The sequence below is a fragment of the Stenella coeruleoalba genome, assembly GCF_951394435.1.
Source record: "Stenella coeruleoalba genome assembly, chromosome: 10".
NCBI classification, from domain to species: Eukaryota; Metazoa; Chordata; class Mammalia; order Artiodactyla; family Delphinidae; genus Stenella; species Stenella coeruleoalba.
In genome coordinates this window covers 56,804,971-56,827,691 of record NC_137156.1, presented here as the reverse complement: position 1 = coordinate 56,827,691, position 22,721 = coordinate 56,804,971, and the positions used below count along the sequence as shown (strand labels likewise).

The following is a 22,721-nucleotide window of genomic DNA, read 5'->3' as shown; positions in this document are numbered from 1 at the left end:
AAGCCTTCCCAGGGTGGGGGTGGGTGCAAGGGCAAGGAGAGGGTTCCCAGCATAGCTGGCCTGGGCTGGACTCTACAGACAGGCACGAGAAAACCAGGAAAGGGGCCGTGGGCAGCTGCCATCTTACCACCTGCACACATAGTTTACAACCAAAGTCAAAGAAAAGCAGGAGGCTCTTCATAATCCACAGGGCCTCTCCGAGTCACTGAGACCAAATCAAGACTTCTGAGGGGAGACAGAATGTTTGCAGATATGGGAAAAGGAGAAGGCACAGAACAGAACTAGCACTGGCTGAATGTCTAGAAGCTGGGGTGCTGGAGTTCAATGAGGTCATGTGACTTCCTCAAGGTCATTCTTTGTTTTTTTTCTTTTTTTTTTTTGGGTACGCCGGCCTCTCACTGTTGTGACCTCTCCTGTTGCAGAGCACAGGCTCCGGACGTGCAGGCTCAGCGGCCATGGCTCACAGGCCTAGCCACTCCACGGCATGTGGGATCTTCCCGGACCGGGGCACAAACCCATGTCCCCTGCATCGGCAGGCGGACTCTCAATCACCGCGCCACCAGGGAAGCCCCCAAGGTCATTCTTGACTGACTCTAAAACCTACCTCCTTCCCCTACCAAGGCCCTGATCTTCTCAAGGGCCTTGGCAACTCTGCAACACACAACGGCAGCCAAAAGGAACCAACCTGTGTGGATTCTGGCTCTGAAATGTCACCCATGCTCCCTCCTCCAATTTCCAAGACCTGCACCTCAGCCCAGACCCACACTTCCAGGTAGATGGGTGAAATAAAAAAAGTTTAAGTTGTGTGTCTAATCAGAAAAAAAAAAAATGTGAGCACTTACCACAACATACCAACTTAGTTACATGTTATACACATATACTGTTACACTAATATATTATGAACATTATCAAACACAAAAAGTAGAAATGACAAAAAACAAATAACTCATCTGTGGGATTAGAAGTCAAGATAATAATTGGCGGGTGGCAAGTGGAAGGGAGTTCTCGGGGTGCTGGGGATGTTCTCAGGTGTGATCATTGTGAAAATTCACTGAGCTGGGCCCCTAATGATTTGTGTACTTTTGTCTGTTTTCTAAACATCAATAAAACTTTATTTAGAAAATAGCAACAAAGCAACAGCAACACAAACAACCCGAAATACAAGGAAATAAAACATAGGAGATATATAAATATAAAAGGGAACTGTAGCTTATCTTTCAGCATTCAATCTAGATATCTAATGGGGATAACTGATCTCAGTAACTGTTAAGTTTTCTAACTGTTCTCCATGACCTTAGTCTGCATCCCTCATGTGGGCTTGGGACCTCCTGCATTAAAATTGGTTTGGGATCGCCTTAAAAAATACAGATTCCCAGGCCACGCCCCAGTGGTCTGAGTATACTCTGGGATTGTGGGGCCTGAGATAAGCATTTTCAATTCATGGTAGGTGATACGGTAAGTGTTCCACTGTGCAATGCTTTGGGAGCCACTGCTATGAGTTTGCCTTTTTTTTCGTCCATTCTACAGGCTGCTTGAGGAATCTTCTTAAAATGCCTCTCTCCATTATGAACATAATAAAGCTCAAAATCTTAACACTGGCATCCATTTGGCCCCTACCTCTCTGAGCACATATGTCACTATTCTACAAATATCCTTTTCTTGGTCTCATTTCCACACTTTCTACACTTTTGCCTAGTTTTTCCCACTGTCAGGAACACCTTTCCTCAGCCCTTCTTCCAAGGCTTCCTTCACCCATCTTGCCCCAAACACTCGTGGGTGGTAGGTAAGTTTGCATATCTAATATGGGCATGGCACAGGACTTGGAACGGACCCTGAGCATCCATTGAGTGGCTGAGTCATCACATCACCTCCCAAGATCAGCACTGAGGACACAGATCTGAATGACACTAGTCCCTGTCCTTGAAGAGCTCACAGCTTAGAAGGGGGACATCTTCCAGCAGAGAAACAGACATTTACAGGGCAGTGTGAGGGGCTGCTCTTGGAATCTTGAGAACATGCAGCGGCAATCTCAATAAGGAAAACCAGTGAATGATTTCTCAAATGCTGTCTCACGAACTGCATGGCCCAAAGATTGGTCCTAATGATTCACTGTTGGTGGCCTCTTGTCACCATCCTCTTCCTTATAATTCCTCACCCAAGAAACAATATCCACAATTGGCCCAAGTACAAGCTACTCTAAATCCTAGCTAACTGGTCTGTGGGCATTAGAGGCAGTGAGCTCAAGCCTAGGTGACCTTAACTCCCTGGGACAGTCTTGGTTTATGTCTGTTGTCCTGGTGTAATTACTCTCAAGAGCATCCCAGGATATACATAAATTATATTACTCAACCCAGTTCCAAAGCTCAATATCTCACTGGAAATCCCTTTCAAACCAGGACAGAGGTTTTCAATTTAAGTCAAAGGTCTATCTGTTCTCAAAGATTTATCACCCCGAAGACTTCTTCAGGTTTTACATGGATGTGAAGGACTCACTAGGCTTTAAAAATTTACTCTGGAAATTGAGGGGACCTCCGTTTACTCAGCTTTGATCTAAGACTGCTTTTGATTGTCTGAGAACTGCTGAACTACTTTATTTTTGTTAATTCCAAAATGCGAGGAAATAACATTTAAACCAGCATTTATTGCATTATTCCACATCTCTCTTCCACCCTACTCAGTCTAATAGAAATGACAGAATTCCGGTTGGATCTTGGGGTGGGGGACAAGCAAAAAGAGTGAAAACCAAAGACATCTGTAGGAATGAAAGCGCTCAGTATATGGTCATGACTCACGCGCTCCCGGACGCTGCAACAGGGAAGAATGTCATGGATCACCCTTCTGCGCCTGTCAGCACCAGAACAGCCCTCCCATGGCTATGTAAGTCCCCTTGACTGAAAGGCTTTAATTCTGTTTTCCACCCTTCACTGCAGCTATGAGGCAAAGAGGCCCCCAGAGCATGGGCTTCAGCAAACACTGTGACTGCTGGTGTGGACGGCACAAGATCTGCACCCAGAACCCCTTTACTAGATGACTTCCAGTCCCTGGCTGAATGGGAGCTGCTTTGCCTGGGAGGTTATAACACCCTTCCTCTGCAGCCTATGATTGACATGGGTGCAAAAGGCTGCCCCTTTGCCTCAAGGTGAGACCAGCTTGCTGTGCAACTCATGTTCCAGAGCCCCCGTGGGATTAGGCTGAGAGCACATACCTGTTTGCCTCTCTCTTCTGCCCCATTCTGTTCCCTTCACTCCTTTTCTCCCAAGAGCATTTCTGCAGTAAATCATTTGCCCAGGAATCCCCATCTCAGGTTCTTCTCCGGTGAACCTGACTTCAGACAATACTCTTTATAGATGAGGCTGCTGGCACTGAGAGCTTCTGGAAAGTACTGGGCATTTGTTCCCAGGTGGGGAGAGGCAATGGGAGGGGAACCCTCACATGCTAACGAATGTTGTTCAAATCCATACTAACCCAAGGAAAAACTTTCTAACTACTGGTTATAAAGTCAGCATAGCTGCCCCCATCAGGGAGCACTTAATCTCAAAGCAGTATCAGCACCCCCTTTGCTCTGGTTTTAGATCCTGCCTGGGGCATAACCTTAAAAAACAGGGTCACTATGGAGCTAGGTACCACCCCCGCCCACCTCCACCCCCACTCCATAGTCAGGCAGGCATCCTGTAGTCAGAGAAGTCTCAGGGAACCTTTAAAAGATGAATGTTGGGGTGATGTAGCTAAACTAGCTGTGCCCTGGCTTTAGACAGCATCAGGAATAGTGATTTAGTGGGGGAACGGTGCTTTTTACCTCCGCCAGGCATGTGGTACCCCACCAGGAGGTACATGGGAGAGATTCTAGGGACAAGGCTTCTCCGTGGCTCTGATTCCTTCTGTGCCTCAATCATTGCTTACATTGACTTTAGCTTGGAGAACTTACCTTCAGCACTGTTGCAAGACTTATGATTACCAGCTCTCAGCTGATGGGGAATGTGGACCAGTGAATAGACTGTCTACCCTTTGGCCCTGATTGCCAGACAGTGTAGAATCTGATTATCCAACTCATATGCAGTGCAAATCTACTAAAACCTGTTGCAAAGGTGCAGGCTTTCATGAAATCAATGAAAGTGATGCTCAGAAACTGCTCAAACCACTCAAAGCCTCTGATTAAGTCTGGATCTGGCAGAGTTAGATCAGTTAACAACTGTTGAAGAAGTCAAAATTATCCTTGGATGATAACACTTTAAGATGCTTGAGAAGATAAGGCTTCAAATTTAAAAGATCAAGAGAAGTGTTTGGGAAAAATGTACCATCATAAAAACGACCTTTCTGTGATTGTTCTAAAAAAAAAAAGGCAAACTATGAAGCAAAGAATGTTACCTTATAATAGAAATATTCACATCCAAAAGCTGCCTACCCAGGACTCAGTTACTTCTTTCATTTCAGAAATTAATGCACTGCTATTTTTAAAGATGCTAATAAAGCAAATAAACTTTTGCCTTGGGTCTAAGTATCCTTGACCATTATTATTACAAGAGCTGTTACGTGTAGAATAACATAAACTTATTTTCATAATCTTTAGTTTCATTTTTCAAGTAAAGTCCCAATCAAAACTTAAAAGAAAAAATTTTAATATGAAATTCTGGACCCTATTTTAAGAAGATTCACAAAACTGGCCATTTTCCCAGTCCCACTTTTCCTTGGCTAGCAGACACATCCAATTCCATAAAATGCTATCAAGGTTTCTCCCCAGAGATTGAGTAATTCAGTTTAAATTTTCTAAATTTTTTGTTTTACTAAGACACATTACTCTCAGGATCAGAAAAACATCAATTAACATTTTTTTTTAGAACACAAGATTAAAGCCTACTTGGTTTCTGCATGTTCGTCTCTATATTCTCAGTACCGGGCACTCAGTAGCTCCCTAGTTTGCACTTAGTACTTCAACAAGCCTTGGCTCTTCGGGGATTCAGATGAAGGGACTTCAAGAGGCAGCTTATTTGCTGGTCTGCCTGGCATGGGAGATGCTTGCCTTGGCAAAGGTCCTCTCTTTTCCAGACATACCTCGGCTGTCCTGGCCCTGAGAGTTTGGCCAGCGGAGCCAAGCTCCAGCCCTGCTTGTACTATGCAGTGTGGCTGGCAGGAAGAAATCAGATCATGAAGTTAGTGAGCCTCCTTGGCCTTCAGGCTCCTTCTTCCCATTCACACAGCATTCGACTTTATTCTGGAGCCAAACTTGCTCTGACCACCAAGGCAGTGCCCTGTGGGAGGAGCAAATCCGCAAATCTGGTCAGGGGTTAACGCTGGGCTCCAGGGAGAGTGTGAAGTTTATCTTCCCGTTTGCTACTTCCTCCTGTGTTTGTCAAACTGAGATGACCCTTCATGTTCTATGTCTGACTGAAGTTTGGTATTCGTCTAAGACCCCCTTCCTTTTTTCCAGCCATGTGAGGTGTGACCCGTGAGCTGATAAGCTCTGTGTTAACTCAGTTAATAGAGAATTCAGGGAAATTCTGGAAGCACTTGATCCCAATTCTCTAATTAACTGAGGAGTCAAAGGTGAGCAGGGGTTCTCAATAACCTGGCCCAGTGAGCTAATAGAAAGAGTTTATTCCCTGGAAATACTTTATTGGCCCCACTCAAGGATGAGTCAGCCTGAGCCTCACCAGAAAAAACAGTGCTATTCCTAGACGGGAATCCTTTGGGACAGGGCCCATGGAATTCCTCAGCATGCAGAAAAGCACACGGTATGCAGCATAGAAAGTGCACAAGCTTTGGCATCGGTGTCCCAATTGATTTGCTCGGATATGTAACAGCTATGGGTCATCCGACAAACAGGCTGCCCTTTCTACAAGCCTCCATTTTCTCACCTGAAAAATGAAGCCATAACACCTGCCTTATAGGACTGGGGCTGGCCTGCCAGGGTGGATGGTTGTAAAGACGGAGTCCACAGATGGCCCCTACTCAGTAATAGCTTGTTACATGCCAGGTAGCTCCTCTTTTTATGCCCATTTTACAAGGAGGAAACTGGAACACAGAGAAGTTATAGCACTTGCCCAGGATCTCCCAGCTGCCAATGTAAGAATGAACCAGAGGGGGCCTGAGGCGGGGAACCCCAAACAACGCACAGACAAGGTCCCCTCTTCCCCATCCCCCGAAGAACCCACAGAAACTGAGCCTGAGCAGGTGGGCAGCATAAACCCAATGAATGGAGCGTGTGGCCTTTAAGGAACCTGGAGTACACGGGATGCCAGGACAGATGCCAATCGTGGCTAATAGCCTAGCAAGGCTGGGGCACTGGTTTACAGGCCCTGCCGGATAGGGGCTGGCAACCAGCAGTCTGAGGGAACAGAGGTGATTACCAGCACACATGGGGGTTCCAAGGCAAGTGCTACAAAGCAAGTGCCTTTTTAAACTTTTGTCTAAACCCCCATTTGGAAGTAAAGGCCCAGACTATTCTGGGTTTCTTCTTTCCAAGCTTAAAAAAGTAAAGCAAGCAAGAGCTAGAGTCAAAACAAATGCTTGAGACAGATGAACCACATAACTGTTAAAGCCAAAATCCCCTCCGAAGCTAAGGAGTGCTGAATTTGGAGCGTGCACTTTGAACAACCCTGTACCCATCACAGGCAGTGGGAAGTCAGCTGTCGCAGGAGGAGCAATTTTCTTATCAAAGTGGAGACAAGGGAGGCTCCTCCCAAACAGTCCTCTTGGCGCTACGGATGCTTTAAAATGAGTAAAAATCATATTGCATTTAAAAAAACCAACACAAATCAGAAATGACTTGAATAAGCTTATTCCTGTAACATGCTCCTCCTGTGCATTACATCAACCCCTAATCATGTATTTTCCCAACATGAAGACAAATCAAAACACTTCCGTAAATGCTGATGACTGCCCCCTTTGGGATGGCAGGAAAACTAAAGAATCTAAACAAACAAATAAATAAAAATAAACCCACCATCCCAGCCCCCATTCACCCCAGCGGGTGAGCAGACAAGCCTCTCAGGCTGGAGCTGTCCATCCTTTTTTATTTCTGGTAAGGAGCGAAAGAGATCTCCTCCAACACCCAGCGCTAAGGCAACACTTCCAATTTGAATATTCCATTGGTCAGGCTGCTGCAGGCGGCCAGGCTTTAGCAAGACCAGCTGGGTGGCTGACAGAGCCTTGGTGCTCCAGCCGGGTGTCAGGCCCATGCCTCTGAGGTGGGAGAGCCGAGCTCAGGACATAGGTCCACCAGAGACCTCCTGACCCCACATAATATCAAACGGTGAAAGCTCTCTCAGAGATCTCCATCTCAACGCTAAGACCCAGCTCCATTCAACAACCAGCAAGCTACAGTGCTGGACACCCTATGCCAAACAACTAGCAAGACAGGAACACAACCCCACCCATTAGCAGAGAGGCTGCTTAAAATCATAATAAGGTCACAGACACCCCAAAACACACCACTGGACGTGATCCTGCCCACCAGAAAGACAAGATCCAGCCTCATCCACCAGAACACAGGCACCAGTCCCCTCCACCAGGAAGCCTACACAACCCACTGAACCAACCTTACCTACTGGGGGCAGACACCAAAAACAGTGGGAATTACGAACCTGCAGCCTGCAGAAAGGAGACCCCAAACACAGTAAGTTAAGCAAAATGAGAAGACAGAGAAATACACAGCAGATGAAGGAGCAAGGGGAAAACCCACCAGACCACACAAATGAAGGGGAAATAGGCAGTCTACCTGAAAAAGAATTCAGAATAATGATAGTAAAGATGATCCAAAATCTTGGAAAGAGAATGGAGAAAATACAAGAAACGTTTAACAAGAACCCAGAAGAACTAAAGAGCAAAGAAACAATGATGAAAAACACAATAAATGAAATTACAAATTCTCCAGAAGGAATCAGTAGCAGAATAACTGAGGCAGAAGAATGCATAAGTGACCTGGAAGATAAAATAGTGGAAATAACTACTGCAGAGCAAAATAAAGAAAAAAGAATGAAAAGAACTGAGGACAGTCTCAGAGACCTCTGGGACAACATTAAACGCACCAACATTCGAATTATAGGGATACCAGAAGAAGAAGAGAAAAAGAAAGGGACTGAGAAAATATTTGAAGAGATTATAGTTGAAAATTTCCTAATATGGGAAAGGAAATAGTTAATCAAGTCCAGGAAGGACAGAGAGTCCCATACAGGATAAACTCAAGGAGAAACACGCCAAGACACATATTAATCAAACTATCAAAAATTAAATACAAAGAAAAAATATTAAAAGCAGCAACGGAAAAGGAACAAATAACACACAAGGGAATCCCCATAAGGTTAACAGCTGATCTTTCAGCAGAAATTCTGCAAGCCAGAAGGGAGTGGCAGGACATATTTAAAGTGATGAAGGAGAAAATCCTACAGCCAAGGTTACTCTACCCAGCAAGGATCTCATTCACATTTGATGGAGAAATTAAAACCTTTACAGACAAGCAGAAGCTAAGAGAATTCAGCACCACCAAACCAGCTTTACAACAACTGCTAAAGGAACTTCTCTAGGCAGGAAACACAAGAGAAGTTAAAGACCTACAATAACAAACCCAAAACAATTAAGAAAATGGTAACAGGAACATACATATCGATAACTACCTAAAATTTAAATGGATTAAATGCTCCAACCAAAAGACACAGACTGGCTGAATGGATACAAAAACAAGACCTGTATATATGCTGTCTACAGGAGACCCAGTTCAGACCTAGGGACACATACAGACTGAAAGTGAGGCGATGGAAAAAGTTGTTCCATGCAAATGGAAATCAAAAGAAAGCTGGAGTACCAATTCTCATATCAGACAAAATAGACTTTAAAATAAAGACTATTACAAGAGACAAAGAAGGACACTACACAATGATCAAGGGACCAATCCAAGCAGAAGATATAACAATTGTAAATATTTATGCACCCAACATAGGAGCACCTCAATACTTAAGGCAAATGCTAACAGCCATAAAAGGGGAAACCAACAGTAACACAATAAAAGTAGGGACTTTTAACATCCCACTTTCACAAATGGGCAGGTAATCCAAAATGAAAATAAATAAGGAAACAAAAGCTTTAAGTGATACATTAAACAAGATGGATTTAATTGATATTTATAGGACATTCCATCCAAAAACAACAGAATACACTTTCTTCTCAAGTGCTCATGGAACATTCTCTGGATAGATCATATCTTGGGTCACAAATCAAGCCTTGGTAAATTTAAGAAAATGGAAATCGTATCAAGTATCTTTTCTGACTACAACGCTATGAGACTAGATATAATCACAGGAAAAAATCTGTTAAAAATACAAACACATGGAGGTTAAACAATACACTACTAAACAACCAAGAGGTTACTGAGAAAATCAAAAACTACCTAGAAAGAAATGACAAGGAAAACATGACGAACCAAAACCTACGGGATGCAGCAAAAGCAGTTCTAAGAGGGAAGTTTACAGCAATACAATCCTACCTCAAGAAACAAGAAACAACACAAATCAACAACCTAACCTTACACCTAAAGCAATCAGAGAAAGAAGAACAAAAAACCCCAAAGTTAGCAGAAGGAAAGAAATCATAAAGATCAGAGCAGAAATAAATGAAAAAGAAATGAAGGAAACAATAGCTAAGATCAATAAAACTAAAAGCTGGTTCTTTGAGAAGATAAACAAAATTGATAAACCATCAGCCAGACTCATCAAGAGGAAAAGGGAGAAGACTCAAATCAACAGAATTAGAAATGAAAAAGGAAAAGCAAAAACTGACACTGCAGAAATACAAAGGATCATGAAAGATTACTACAAGCAACTCTATGCCAATAAAACAGACAACCTGGAAGAAATGGACAAATTCTTAGAAAAGCACAACCTACTGAGACTGAACCAGAAAGAAACAGAAAATATAAACAGACCAATCACAAGCACTGAAATTGAGACTGTGATTAAAAATCTTCCAACAAACAAAAGCCCAGGACCAGATGGCTTCACAGGCGAATTCTATCAAACATTTAAAGAAGAGCTAACACCTATCCTTCTCAAACTCTTCCAAAATATAGTGGAGGAAGGAACACTCCCAAACTCATTCTATGAGGTCACCATCACCCTGATACCAAAACCAGACAAAGATGTCACAAAAAAAAACTACAGGCCAATATCACTGATGATCATTGATGCAAAAGTCCTCAACAAAATACTAGCAAACAATCCAAAAGCACATTTAAAGGGTCATACACCATGATCTAGTGGGATTTATCCCAGGAATGCAAGGATTCTCCAATATATGCAAATCAATCAATGTGATAAACTGTATTAACAAATTGAAGGAGAAAAACCATATGATCATCTCAGTAGATGCAGAGAAAGCTTTGACAAAATTCAACACCCATTTATGATAAAAACACTCCAGAGAGTAGGCATAGAGGGAACTTATCTCAACATAATAAAGGCCATATATGACAAACCCACAGCCAACATCGTTCTCAATGGTGAAAAACTGAAACCATTTCCACTAAGATCAGGAACAAGACAAGGTTGCCCACTCTCACCACTCTTATTCAACATAGTTTTGGAAGTTTTAGCCACAGCAATCAGAGAAGAAAAAGAAATAAAAAGAATCCAAATTGGAGAAGAAGTAAAACTGTCACTGTTTGCAGATGACACGATACTAGACATAGAGAATCCTAAAGATGCCACCAGAAAACTACTAGAGCTAATCAATGAATTTGGTAGAGTAGCAGGATACAAAATTAAGGCACAGAAATCTCTTGCATTCCTATACACTAATGATGAAAAATCTGAAAGTGAAATCAAGAAAACACTCCCATTTACCATTGCAACAAAAAGAATAAAATATCTAGGAATAAACCTACCTAAGGAGACAAAAGACCTGTATGCAGAAAACTGTAAGACACTGATGAAAGAAATTAAAGATGATACAAACAGATGGAGAAATATACCATGTTCTTGGATTGGAAGAATCAACATTGTGAAAATGACTATACTACCCAAAGCAATCTACAGATTCAGTGCAATCGCTATCAAACTACCAATGGCATTTTTCTCAGAACTAGAAAAAAAAAATTCACAATTTGTAATGGAAACACAAAAGACCCCGAATAGCCAAAGCAATCTTGAGAAAGAAAAATGGAGCTGGAGGAATCAGGCTCCCTGACTTCAGACTATACTACAAAGCTACAGTAATCAAGACAGTATGGTACTGGCACAAAAACAGAAATACAGATCAATGGAACAGGATAGAAAGCCCAGAGATAAACCCACACACATATGGTCACCTTATCTTTGATAAAGGAGGCAAGAATATACAATGGAGAAAAGACAGCCTCTTCAATAAGTGGTGCTGGGAAAACTGGACAGCTACATGTAAAAGAGTGAAATTAGAACACTCCCTAACACCATACACAAAAGTAAACTCAAAATGGATTGGAGACCTAAATGTAAGGCCAGACACTATAAAACTCTTAGAGGAACAGAGTTCATAGGCAGAACACTCTATGACATAAATCACAGCAAGATCCTTCTTGACCCACCTCCTACAGAAATGGAAATAAAAACAAAAATAAACAAATGGGACCTAATGAAACTTAAAAGCTTTTGCACAGCAAAGGAAACCATAAACAAGACGAAAAGACAACCCTCAGATTAGGGGAAAATATTTGCAAACGAAGCAACTGACAAAGGATTAATTTCCAAAATATGCAGGCAGCTCATGCAGCTCAATATCTAAAAAAAAAAACCCAATCCAAAAATGGGCAGAGATCTAAATAGACATTTCTCCAGAGAAGATATACAGATTGCCAATAAACACATGAAAGGATGCTCAACATCACTAATCATTAGAGAAATGCAAATCAAAACCACAATGAGCTATCACCTCATACCAGTTAGAATGGCCATCATCAAAAAATCTATGAACAATAAATGCTGGAGAGGGTGTGGAGAAAAGGCAACCCTCTTGCACTGTTGGTGGGAATGCAAATTGATACAGCCACTATGGAGAAGAGTATGGAGGTTCCTTAAAAAACTAAAAATAGACCTATCATATGACCCGGCAATCCCACTCCTGGGCATATACCCTGAGAAAAACATAATTCAAAAAGAGTCATGTACCACAATGTTCATTGCAGCTCTATTTACAATAGCCAGGACATGGAAGCAACCTAAGTGTCCATCAACAGATGAATGGATAAAGAAGATGTGGAACATATATATAATGGAATATTAGTCATAAAAAGGAACGAAACTAAGTTACCTGTAGTGAGGTGGATGGACCTAGAGACTGTCATACACAGTGAAGTAAGTCAGAAAGAGAAAAACAAATACCGTATGCTAACACATATATATGGAATCTAAAAAAAAAAAAAAAAAAGGTTCTGAAGAACCTAGGGGCAGGACAGGAATGACGCCGATGTAGAGAATGGACTTGAGGACACGGGGAGGGGGAAGGGTAAGCTGGGGCAAAGTGGGAGAGTGGCATGGACTTATATACACTACCAAATGTAAAACAGATAGCTAGTGGGAAGCAGCCGGATAGCACAGGGAGATCAGCTCGGTGCTTTGTGACCACCTAGAGGGGTGGGATAGGGAGGGTGGGAGGGAGACGCAAGAGGGAGGAGATATGGGGATATATGTTTATGTATAACTGATTCACTTTGTTATACAGCAGAAACTAACACACCATTGTAAAGCAATTATACTCCAATAAAGATGTTAAAATCAATCAATCAATCAATCAATCAATCCACCAGCTCTAACTGAAAAGCCCAAAGTGAAAAGACCAGTAAGTTGTGTCTTCTAAGGTTTAAGAAGTAATCAAAGTATTTGATTTCATTCAGGTAGTTTTTCCTACTGTTACACAGAGGCAAATGACTTATTCTTAGGTTTGTTTTTTTTTTAACTATTAATTAATTTATTTTTGGCTGCACTGGGTTTTCATTGCAGCGCACAGGCTTTCTCTAGTTGTGGCCAGCGGAGGGCCACTCCTCGTTGTGGTGCATGAGCTTCTCACTGAGGTGGCTTCTCTTGTTGCAGAGCATGGGCTCTAGGCACGCGGGCTTCAGTAGTTGTGGCACGTGGGCTTAGTTGCGCCGCAGCTTGTGGGATCTTCCCAGACCAGGGATTGAACCCATGTCCCCTGCATTGGCAGGTGGATTCTTAACCACTGCACCACCAGGGATATCCCTATTCTTAGATTTTTAAACAGGGGTTTCTATTCTTAGATTTAAAACAAAAGTATTTCCCAGAGCCTGCAAATTCTTGATGAACATACTAGAATTCAAAGTTGAATTCCATCTCATGAATCAAATTATTTTGATTTTCTATCATTTTTTCCTTTGCCCTACAGGCTGGATGAAAACTCTACAAGGTGGCGACCTCTCCTGAAATGATCAGAAAGAGTTTAACATCATGGCATAAAAACAATTTATGAGTGGTGTTTGGATGAAAAGGTTTTGTAGGAGTCAAGTGTATGAGGAGTACTTATTAAAAGCCTGGCCAGGAATCTTGATATTAGAAACGTACTTACAGTGAAGAGTTCCATCCCACCTACCAGCCCACTTACACCCCCGCAGCCTTAGAACTCATTTGTGAAGGACCTTGCTGCTAAGGGCCTTGCTACTCAGTGTGGTCCTTGGACCAGCAGCAACAGCATCACGTGGGAGCTTGTTAGAAACGCAGATTCTCAGGTCCCACACAGACCTGCTGAGTTAGAATCTGTATTTTAAGCAGATCTCCAGGTAACCTCTGTGCACATGACCATTTGAGAAGCCCTGCTCCACAACACTGACCCACGCACTCAGGAAACATATGATGTTGACCCATGGAGACCAAATTCCTGTACTCTCTGCCCTCCAGAAAAAGATATACACAGCCGATGCATTTGAGGGCTCCTGTCTGAGTGAGGATACACTTTTCTGGAGCTGGAGATCCACCCATTAACATGCCCCATGGTCTGGATCCCCACCAAAGCAGACTCTGGGACAAGGACTGGGGTTCGAGTAGTTTGGGAGGTGACCTTAGGTGCTCCCTGAAGGAGTGGGGATGAGAAAGCTGGGTCACCTCTCCGCCAGCACCTGCCTCTCCTTGGTTGAGAGTTGTTCCAGGGATATTGAACTTCCCTTGGCCACAGATGAAGAGACAGGGTCTGAGAGAGGACCCTTCCCCAGCACAGCACCCTGGAGTGCTCTGTGGGCTCACGCAGTCCTGTTTCAGGGGGCATCCGCTTACTAATCTCTCCCCCCAGGTTGGCACATCCACTTTACTACTTCTCTACGCAGCTCAGGACTATCCTTTCTCTTTCCTTGCTGCCACAACAGATCAGCTCCAATCTCCTCCCACCTAGGCCAGTGTAAAACAGCTTCTCTGTGGATGCTCTGTTCTCAGCTGTCCCCAATCTGGTCTACAAGCTGCCCCAGGTGAATCTGAACACACTACTCTGTGCACTTCTGCCCAAAAGCCTTCAAAGGTTATTAACAGCCACACTTGTCACTGCTTCCTAACTGGGGTGTGCACTGGAACCACCTGGGAGCCAGAGCTACCATGCACAGCTGTGCACGCTGTTCACTGCACAAGAGACCTGGCTGAGGTGGGGAAGGGGCTGAAACCCACCCCATGCTGCTCTCCCCAAGCCCTGTACCCTGGCAAGAGGCTGTGGCCCACCAGAGGGGGCACTTCTCTGCAATTTGTAAAATGATGCTAGACAGACTGTGATGATTTTGTGGAAAGCTTTGTAAAAAAGCCCCCCGTGGAAGCCCCACTGAATCAAAGCACACAGCATGGGCCAGCATTTGCTGAAAGCTCCCCGGGTGCTTCCAACACACACCCAAGCTAAGAACCCTCAAAAGTTAAGTTACGTTAAAATCCTTGTTAAAGATGCAGATTGCTGGGGCTTCCCTGGTGGCACAGTGGTTAAGAATCCGCCTGCCAATGCAGGGGACGTGGGTTCGAGCCCTGGTCCGGGAAGATCCCACATGCCGTGGAGCAACTAAGCCTGTGTGCCACAACTACTGAGCCTGCGCTCTAGAGCCTGCAAGTCACAACTACTGCGCCCGCGAGCCTAGAGCCCGTGCTCTGCAACAAGAGAAGCCACTGCAATAAGAACCCTGCACACCGCAATGAAGAGTAGCCCTCATTCACTGCAACTAAAGAAAGCCTGTGTGCAGCAACGAAGACCCAATGCAGCCAAAAATAAATAAATAAATTAAAAGAAAAAAAAAGATGCAGATTGCTGAGCCCACCCTCAAGAGTGGGATGCTTTAGAGCAGAAGCAGGGTCAGAAAATCTGGATTTTGAATCTGAGGCAAACTTTCTATACCAGCCTTTGAAACCCTGGCCCCGAGGGCTAGCCATTTTGGAGGTTAAAAGATGGAGACCCAGGGCTTCCCTGGTGGCGCAGTGGTTGAGAGTCCGCCTGCCGATGCAGGGGACACGGGTTCGTGCCCCGGTCCAGGAGGATTCCACATGCCGCGGAGCGGCTGGGCCCGTGGGCCATGGCCGCTGAGCCTGCGCGTCCGGAGCCTGTGCTCTGCAAGGGGAGAGGCCACAACGGTGAGAGGCCCGCGTACCGCAAAAAAAGAGATGGAAACCAAGACAGAAGGGAAAAAAGTGCTTTCCCTGGGGTTCAAACCATGGTGAGGACAGAATATCTTTTATTATGGCCCTTCCTGCCTACAGGTCCTCAGACTGGAGCCCTGCCCACCATGCCCCCAGGGCAGTGACCCAGAGAGATGATGTCTACAGAGACCAAGACCAGCTCCCACACGGGTGCCCATCCCCTGAGGCCCTGGAGGAAGCCCATCCATCCACTCAACAAGTGTTTCTTATTTTGTCTCAAATGGGAAACAGCTTCTGTAGAATAATTCTTATGCATGAGACACGTATGTTTTCTGTTACGTCTTACATTCCTTTGTTCACGCCCTCGCTTAATAATTATTTTTTAAGCAGCCTCGATGTCCTGCATTGGATAACATGCCTTTATAATACAGTCCTTGCTGTCTCCAAGGGATGCTCCCAGCCTGCGAGGAGGGAGAAGGACCAAGCTGTTTGAGGGAAGACTCCTGTGATAAGTGTTTGGGTGAGGCGCACTCACAGGGCCAAAGTTGGTCTCTCCTGACAAGAGAATCTTCACTCCCCCCAACCTCATTGCCATTAGTCCTATTTCATTATTATTACATACTTTCATTATTGTTACTCATTATTATTACCACTGCTTTACCTTTCCTTTTAATTAACTAAAAACCTCTACCAGTTCTTAAATTTTTATTTATTTATTTTTTTGGCTGTACCACGTGGCTTGTGGGATCTTAGCTGCTCGAGCAGGGATTGAATCTGCACCCTTGGCAGTGAAAACATGGAGTCCTAACCACTTGACCACCAGAGAATTCCCTACAAGTTCTTTAATTTATGGAATTCAAGACCTGACAGAGTGATTTCCAGACATCACTGCTGACTTCAGTGGGAAAATTTAGTTCATTATGTGAACACATGGGTCAAAAGCTATTATGACAATAGTCAAAAATACCCTTCATAAAACAGCAAGAGCCAGCTGAGAGTCCTCTTGTTCAGAACTGTTATCTACATTCTATGAAGCCACCATCAACCCTGATACCAAAACCAGACAAAGACACTACCAAAAGAAGAAAATTACAGGACAGTATCTTTGATGAATATAGATGCAAAAATTCTCACCAAAATATTAGCAAACCAAATCCAACAACACATAAAACACATCATAACCACAACCAAGTTGGATTCATCCCAGGGTCACAAGGATGGTTCAACATATGCAAATCAATCAATGTGATACACCATATCAACAAAAGAAAAGACAAAAACCACATGATCATCTCAACAGATGCAGAAAAAGCATTTGATAAAATTCAACATCCATTCATGATAAAAACCCTGAAGAAAGTGGTATAGAGGGAACACATCTCAACATAATAAAAGCTATTTATGACAAACCCACAGCCAATATAATACTCAACAGTGAAAAGCTGAAAGCCGGGCTTCCCTGGTGGCACAGTGGTTGAGAGTCCGCCTGCCGATGCAGGGGACACAGGTTTGTGCTCCAGTCTGGGAAGATCCCACATGCCGCGGAGCAGCTGGGCCTGTGAGCCATGGCTGCTGAGCCTGTGCTCCGTAACAGGAGAGGCCACAACAGTGAGAGGTCCACGTACCACCAAAAAAAAAAAAAAAGAAAAAGAAAAAGCTGAAAGCCTTCCCGCTAAAATCTGGAACAAGACAAAGATGCCCACTCTCACCACTTCTGTTCAACATAGTATTGGAAGTCTTAGCCACAGCAATCAGACAAGAAAAAGAAATAAAAGGAGTTCAAATTGGTAGGGAAGAGGTAAAACTGTCTTTATGTGCAGATGACGTGATAATACATATAGAAAACGCAGAACTGTTGTCTAGTGTACTAAAAGCCTGAGAACAGGTCCCTGTAGTGGGTGCAGAACCTGTGCTGTTACTAATTTATTCAACAGATACTATTAGACTAACCTCATGTGTCAGGCATGGAGGGACACAGGCATATCCCTGTCCTAAGCAAGCTTTTCTTTTAAATACCAGACACAGAATGATTGCCTTGGCGGCTGATCTAACAAAGAAACATATACCAACTGAGGGTTCGAACTTTAGGGAATGCCCACGAGAAAAGGGCAGAGTCGGGAGCACGGGCTGTATCTTAGGTATTCAGACTGTGCACACATCAAAAACAAAGCCTGACGCCAAGAACCTCCAGGGTCAATACACAACTACAACAATTACCAGCACTGAATTAAGAAGGACCCACTAACATAAATAAATGCTAAAGTTATGTGTCCTTTTCATATTGTCAAGAAGAAAATAGACAGGTTTTGTTTTCTAGGATGATACTTGGTCTTCTCTGTATTTGGTTTCAACATTTTCAATTAATTGGTTAGTTGTTTAAAACGACTTACAAAGAGGAGTTGCTTTTGGTTATTTTAATGGTGAGGTTTTATATTCAGACTTGCTAGAGTTGTTTATGAAAAATTTATGATTTTTCCTGGTTCTTTAAAAAAAGGATGGGCTGCAGGTTTATAAGACTGCCTAAGCCCTGGTATGTGTGTTCTGAACTTGTTGGAATGAACTAAATTTAGGACTGTGTCTGAAGGGGTCTTGGTTATGGGGGGAGATGAACGGACTGGTTTATTTCTTCCTTCCCAGGCTCTGAGCCTGCAGAAGTAAGTGATGGAGCAGCATTTTCTGTGTCTCTCCCCAACAGGACAGTTTCACTCATTCTCTATTCTCCTTTTTAAAGTGTTTCACTTGTCTTGCTTCCCCCGCCGGTTTTTAGTTCTGCTTCAGTTGATGAGATGGACACACACCACCTCGCTCACAGCAGCGGGAGGGGAGGCTGGGGACACAGTGCTGGCGGGGCTCCGTCCAGGTCCCCACTGGCCTCTTCACTGGCATCTGGGTGTCTTTTGTCGGAGGAGGGCCCTTGGGCTGCTGGAACGCTCTTTGCCTGTGAACATGGAGAGATGGAAGGGGTTGGGAATTCAAACCCCCTTGGGGGGACACTCAACCAAGCTTCCCAGTCCCTGACTGGGACCCTCTGAGGTATGACCTATATTGTGGATTGTGCCCAAGTTATTCACCTTCTTCCTCCCACCCCCATGGACTTTGATATCATACCTTTGCTTGGCTGCCTTCCCTGTCCCCCTCATGGTTTCTTCTGGGAACACATCCTAGTAAATTACTTTGAAATGATGTCTCGTCTCAGGATTTCATTCTAGGGAACTAAGACTGAGGCAGTGGAAACAGACCATCGCAGAAACATCCAGCTCCCCTCCTTGCTCGGGGCCCTCAGGTAGGGGGATGACAACCTGGCATCAGTGGAGCATTTCAGGCTTCGAGCGAATGGTCTCCCAGGTCTTGGAAACCACTCACCCTCTCTAATGCACGATCCAGGGCAGAGCTGCTTCCCTGGGACTGGCAGTTCCAAGCAACTCAGGATCTTTTAAAACAAAGAATCCCAGCAGCCAAACGTTAAGGATGCCAGCGTAGATGGCTGTGCAGACTTACATGACTCACATCTTGATTTTAATTCACTTAAGTGCCTCTTAAACATGGACTCATTTAATTATTGCTCCTCAGCATTTTCTCTTGGTCCATTTGGGAAGGATGCCTCCCGCACTGTCCATGCCAGGATGCAGGCAGGGGCCCCTGAATGGCGAGTGAAAGCTGCTTTCCTCTTTACAGAGTTTCCCAGGGGTAGGAATTGAGACCCTGGAAACTTCTCAACTTGTGATCACATGATTTTTTTCAAACCGATTTAGGTTCAAATCAAAGTGGTTCTACCACTTACCAAGTGGTGCCTTAAGTTACCTCCCCATAAAAGCACAGATAGTAATTCCTACCCCACAATTTCTCTATAAGGATTGAATGAGTTACTACGTTAGCTGCCACCACAGTGGTTGTTGATGCTATTAGGCTCCAGAGCGGGACTTTTCAAGTGTTTTCTTTGCTTGGTCACCTACAGTTGCTGGCAAATCCTTAGCCTTCAAACCACCTCCAGAATACGACCCTCAACCTGGCTGGGCTGCCTGAAAACTAAGACAGAGCTAATGTGTACTGGACTTGGACCACGTGGCAGACACTGCTTTAAGCACTTTGTGAGGATGAACTGATTTATGCTTCTCAACCACCCTACAAGATAAGTATTACTTTATCCATTTTGCAGATCAGGATTCGGAGGCCCAAGAGGGTGAAGTAACTTGTCTGAGGTCACAGAGCAGCCACGTGGTAGAGCTAGAACTTACGTCAGCAGTCTACCTAGAGCCCGTACTGCCTCACAGAAGTCAGTCTGCAAAGGGGCCTCAGGGTGCATGGTGATACCGTGTTTCTCCTTTGCTCTGCTGTAACCTGCCTAGTTCTCAGACTTTTCTGTGCATTGGAGCCACCTGGAGGTATATTAAAATGCACTCTGCTGGGATTCACCCTCAGAGTTTCAGATTCAGTAGGTCTGGGGAGGGGCCCGTGAATGTGCTTTTCTAATCAAGTTCCAGATGATGTGGATGCTGATGTCAGGAGAACACACTTGGAAAACACTGACGTAGATTCTTAGAAACACTGGGCCCGGGGAGGATCCACAATGGAGGACAGTCTCACAAGTGAGACTGGGGCTTGGTCTACCGAGCCAGTGGACACCTGAGTGGCCCCCTCTGGGGATGCTGTGAAGTCTGCAGGGCCCCCTGACACTGCTGTATGGGAACCCTTCAGAGCCACCAGCTGTCACTGTGACACCTAGATGTCACCTTTCTCCAGGCTGCCTCCAACCCCCCATTCTACAAAATGGGTCTAGAAAATGAACTTCCTAGTGATGCTATGGTGAGGAAATGCTAAAGAGGAACCAAAGGGGGAGGAGGGAATGGACAAACATTTACAGAGTGCCTTCTTCATAACTGGCCCTGGAAGTACCATCTTATTCAATCCTGACATTATAACTAGGTCTCATAATCCCCACTTTATAGGGGAGGAAAATGAGGCTCCAAAAAGCTGGGCAACTTGTCAAAATGTGTCCAGCTATCAAGCAGCTAAAGTGGGATTCAAACCCAGGTCAGCTTGGCCCCAAGACCCCTGCATTTCCTCTGCCCCAGGCTACGTCCCTGTGACTGTCTGGATGGTGGTCACCCTGCCCCGGGCACAGCTGGCGCTGAGCAGGCTGCAGAGAGGCCTGCGACCCCATGCAGAGTTCCTGCCAGGGAGGGAAGTGTTTCACAGGCAGCGTTTTAAGCCATGAAACAGACTCTGGTCTGTGTGGGGTTTCCCAACCAGAAATAAAAAGGTCAGATGTTGTCTCATCGGCTCCAGGATCCAAGGCTTGTCCTTAGTCCAGACAGAAACAGCAGTGTGACCGTAAGTGGAGTGGCCCCAGGCCTTCAGAAATGGCCAGGAAACCCCTTGCTAGCAGCCAGTGTGCCCATCCATGAGTCCCAACCCTCGTGAGGAAAGCTCAACAGGCTTTTTATAAAGAGCAAAGAGAGTTTTCTTTGGCACGAGGTTCAGATTTCCTGCCCCGTTCCAGTGACCTCATGAGGGTGTGTGGAAGCAACCCCCGGACCCCTCCCCAGGGCCAACAACCTCGCCTCGCAGCTCAAGCTTCCTGCTTGTTTGGAGATAGAGCTTGTTTCTCGCCTTCTGAATGTGAGGCCCTCCTCCTCCTCTGTCTGTGGCTCAATCCGCTGCCCTCCTCCATGTTTGGAGGCAACAGGCAGCCCCTTCAGCTCAAACCTTCTAGATGAGGGGGCCTGGAAGAGGGAGGCCTTGTGTCGTGAGCACCAGCTCTGCATCTCCTCAGCAGATGAAACTTTAACTGCTGAAAAATGACACATGGGAAAAGAATTCTGGCTTTAAATCTTACGACCAGGCAGCACTAAAAGGTGAAAGGAAAAGTCACATGAACTTGGAGACGACAAAAGATCCCAGTGTCATTGTCCATGGGACCAAGGTCTCTCAAGGGTTTCTGAGAAGGGGTTTCCCTAACTAGAAATTCTGTCCACTCCATCAGCAGGTCATCATCCCATGCCACAACCTCCAGCCAAAGGCGTTTGAACCCAGTCACTTTTAGAGCCACTGGTCATGTCTTAGAGTTCTAAGTGGACACTTAAGATGGCCACAGGGCACTGGGGCGTCAGGACTGGGGTGGAGAGAGCCTCTTTCTCCATCAACATAATCAGGACTGGAGGACTGGGCTCCGTCAACTGCCAGCTGGGAGACTTTTGCCCAAGTTACTTGCCTGAGCCCAATTTCTGCTTTGGTAAGTGGGGTAATGAGACTGGAGCAGATATCTGTTTCTTGCCACCTGCATCATCCAGGTTTCTGATGACCCCCCCACCACACCCACACAAATTCCCTCTGGGGAGCCATCTCCTCCCCACCCTCAGCCCAGGGGCTCTGGGTGGCATTCCACCTCACTCCCACTCCTGTAAGAGGTGGGCCCCATGACCTAGGTGTAAACTAATTAAACCAATGAGACTCAATGAAACTTCTGCTAGGACTTTTGTGAAATGAGGTTCCTTGTTTGCCATGGCTTGGCAGCCACTTTGCCACCCTGAGGGGACAGGCTGTCTGAGAACAGGGCCAAAACAAGAAAGAGAAACTGATCAATAGAGAGAGACTCTGTGACACTGCTCTGTGGCCCAACAATAATCTGTGGCCAAGGCCAAGCCTAGGTTTTTTTCAGTTTGAAAAACAATGCTTTTTTCACTCAAGCCAATTTGGGTTATCTATTTCTTGCCACAAAAAGCATTAAAAACAGGTACAAATAAATACCTATCTCATAGGGTTGTGAGACACGAATTAAATAAAAGTCCTTGAAAGGGCCCAGCAGAGGGTGGGCTAGAGGACAGCCCATGGAATAGGCCTCTGGGCTATAGTTCTGGGGCCCAGCTCCCCCGGGTTGGGAAGGAGGCTCAGCCATGATGGCTCCATGCACCAAGGGGGGGTGAGGGTGCTCATCAGAGGATTTTAGGAGGACACATGTGAAAGTCCAAACTGAGGCAATCCTCTGGCCACCCAAGACTCTGTGGAGGAATGACCTATATCTGAAGAAGCCTCAGAGCTGACCTGCTTTTCTCAGGCCCTGAATTATAAAGGTGACTTGGGTTCATTCATGTCTGGCCAAGGTGCTCAGGCTTACTGCACATCAGACCCTGTCCTTGCCCATCCACATTTGGG

The 22,721-nt window shown here is 44.9% G+C and overlaps 1 protein-coding gene across 3 annotated transcripts in view; it reads right to left on the bottom strand.

The window, feature by feature from the left end:
• ITGA9 (integrin subunit alpha 9) overlaps window positions 1–22,721 on the bottom strand; it is a 353,362-nt gene that overhangs the window by 83,343 nt on the left and 247,298 nt on the right. The gene's annotated exons all lie outside the window — the stretch shown is intronic.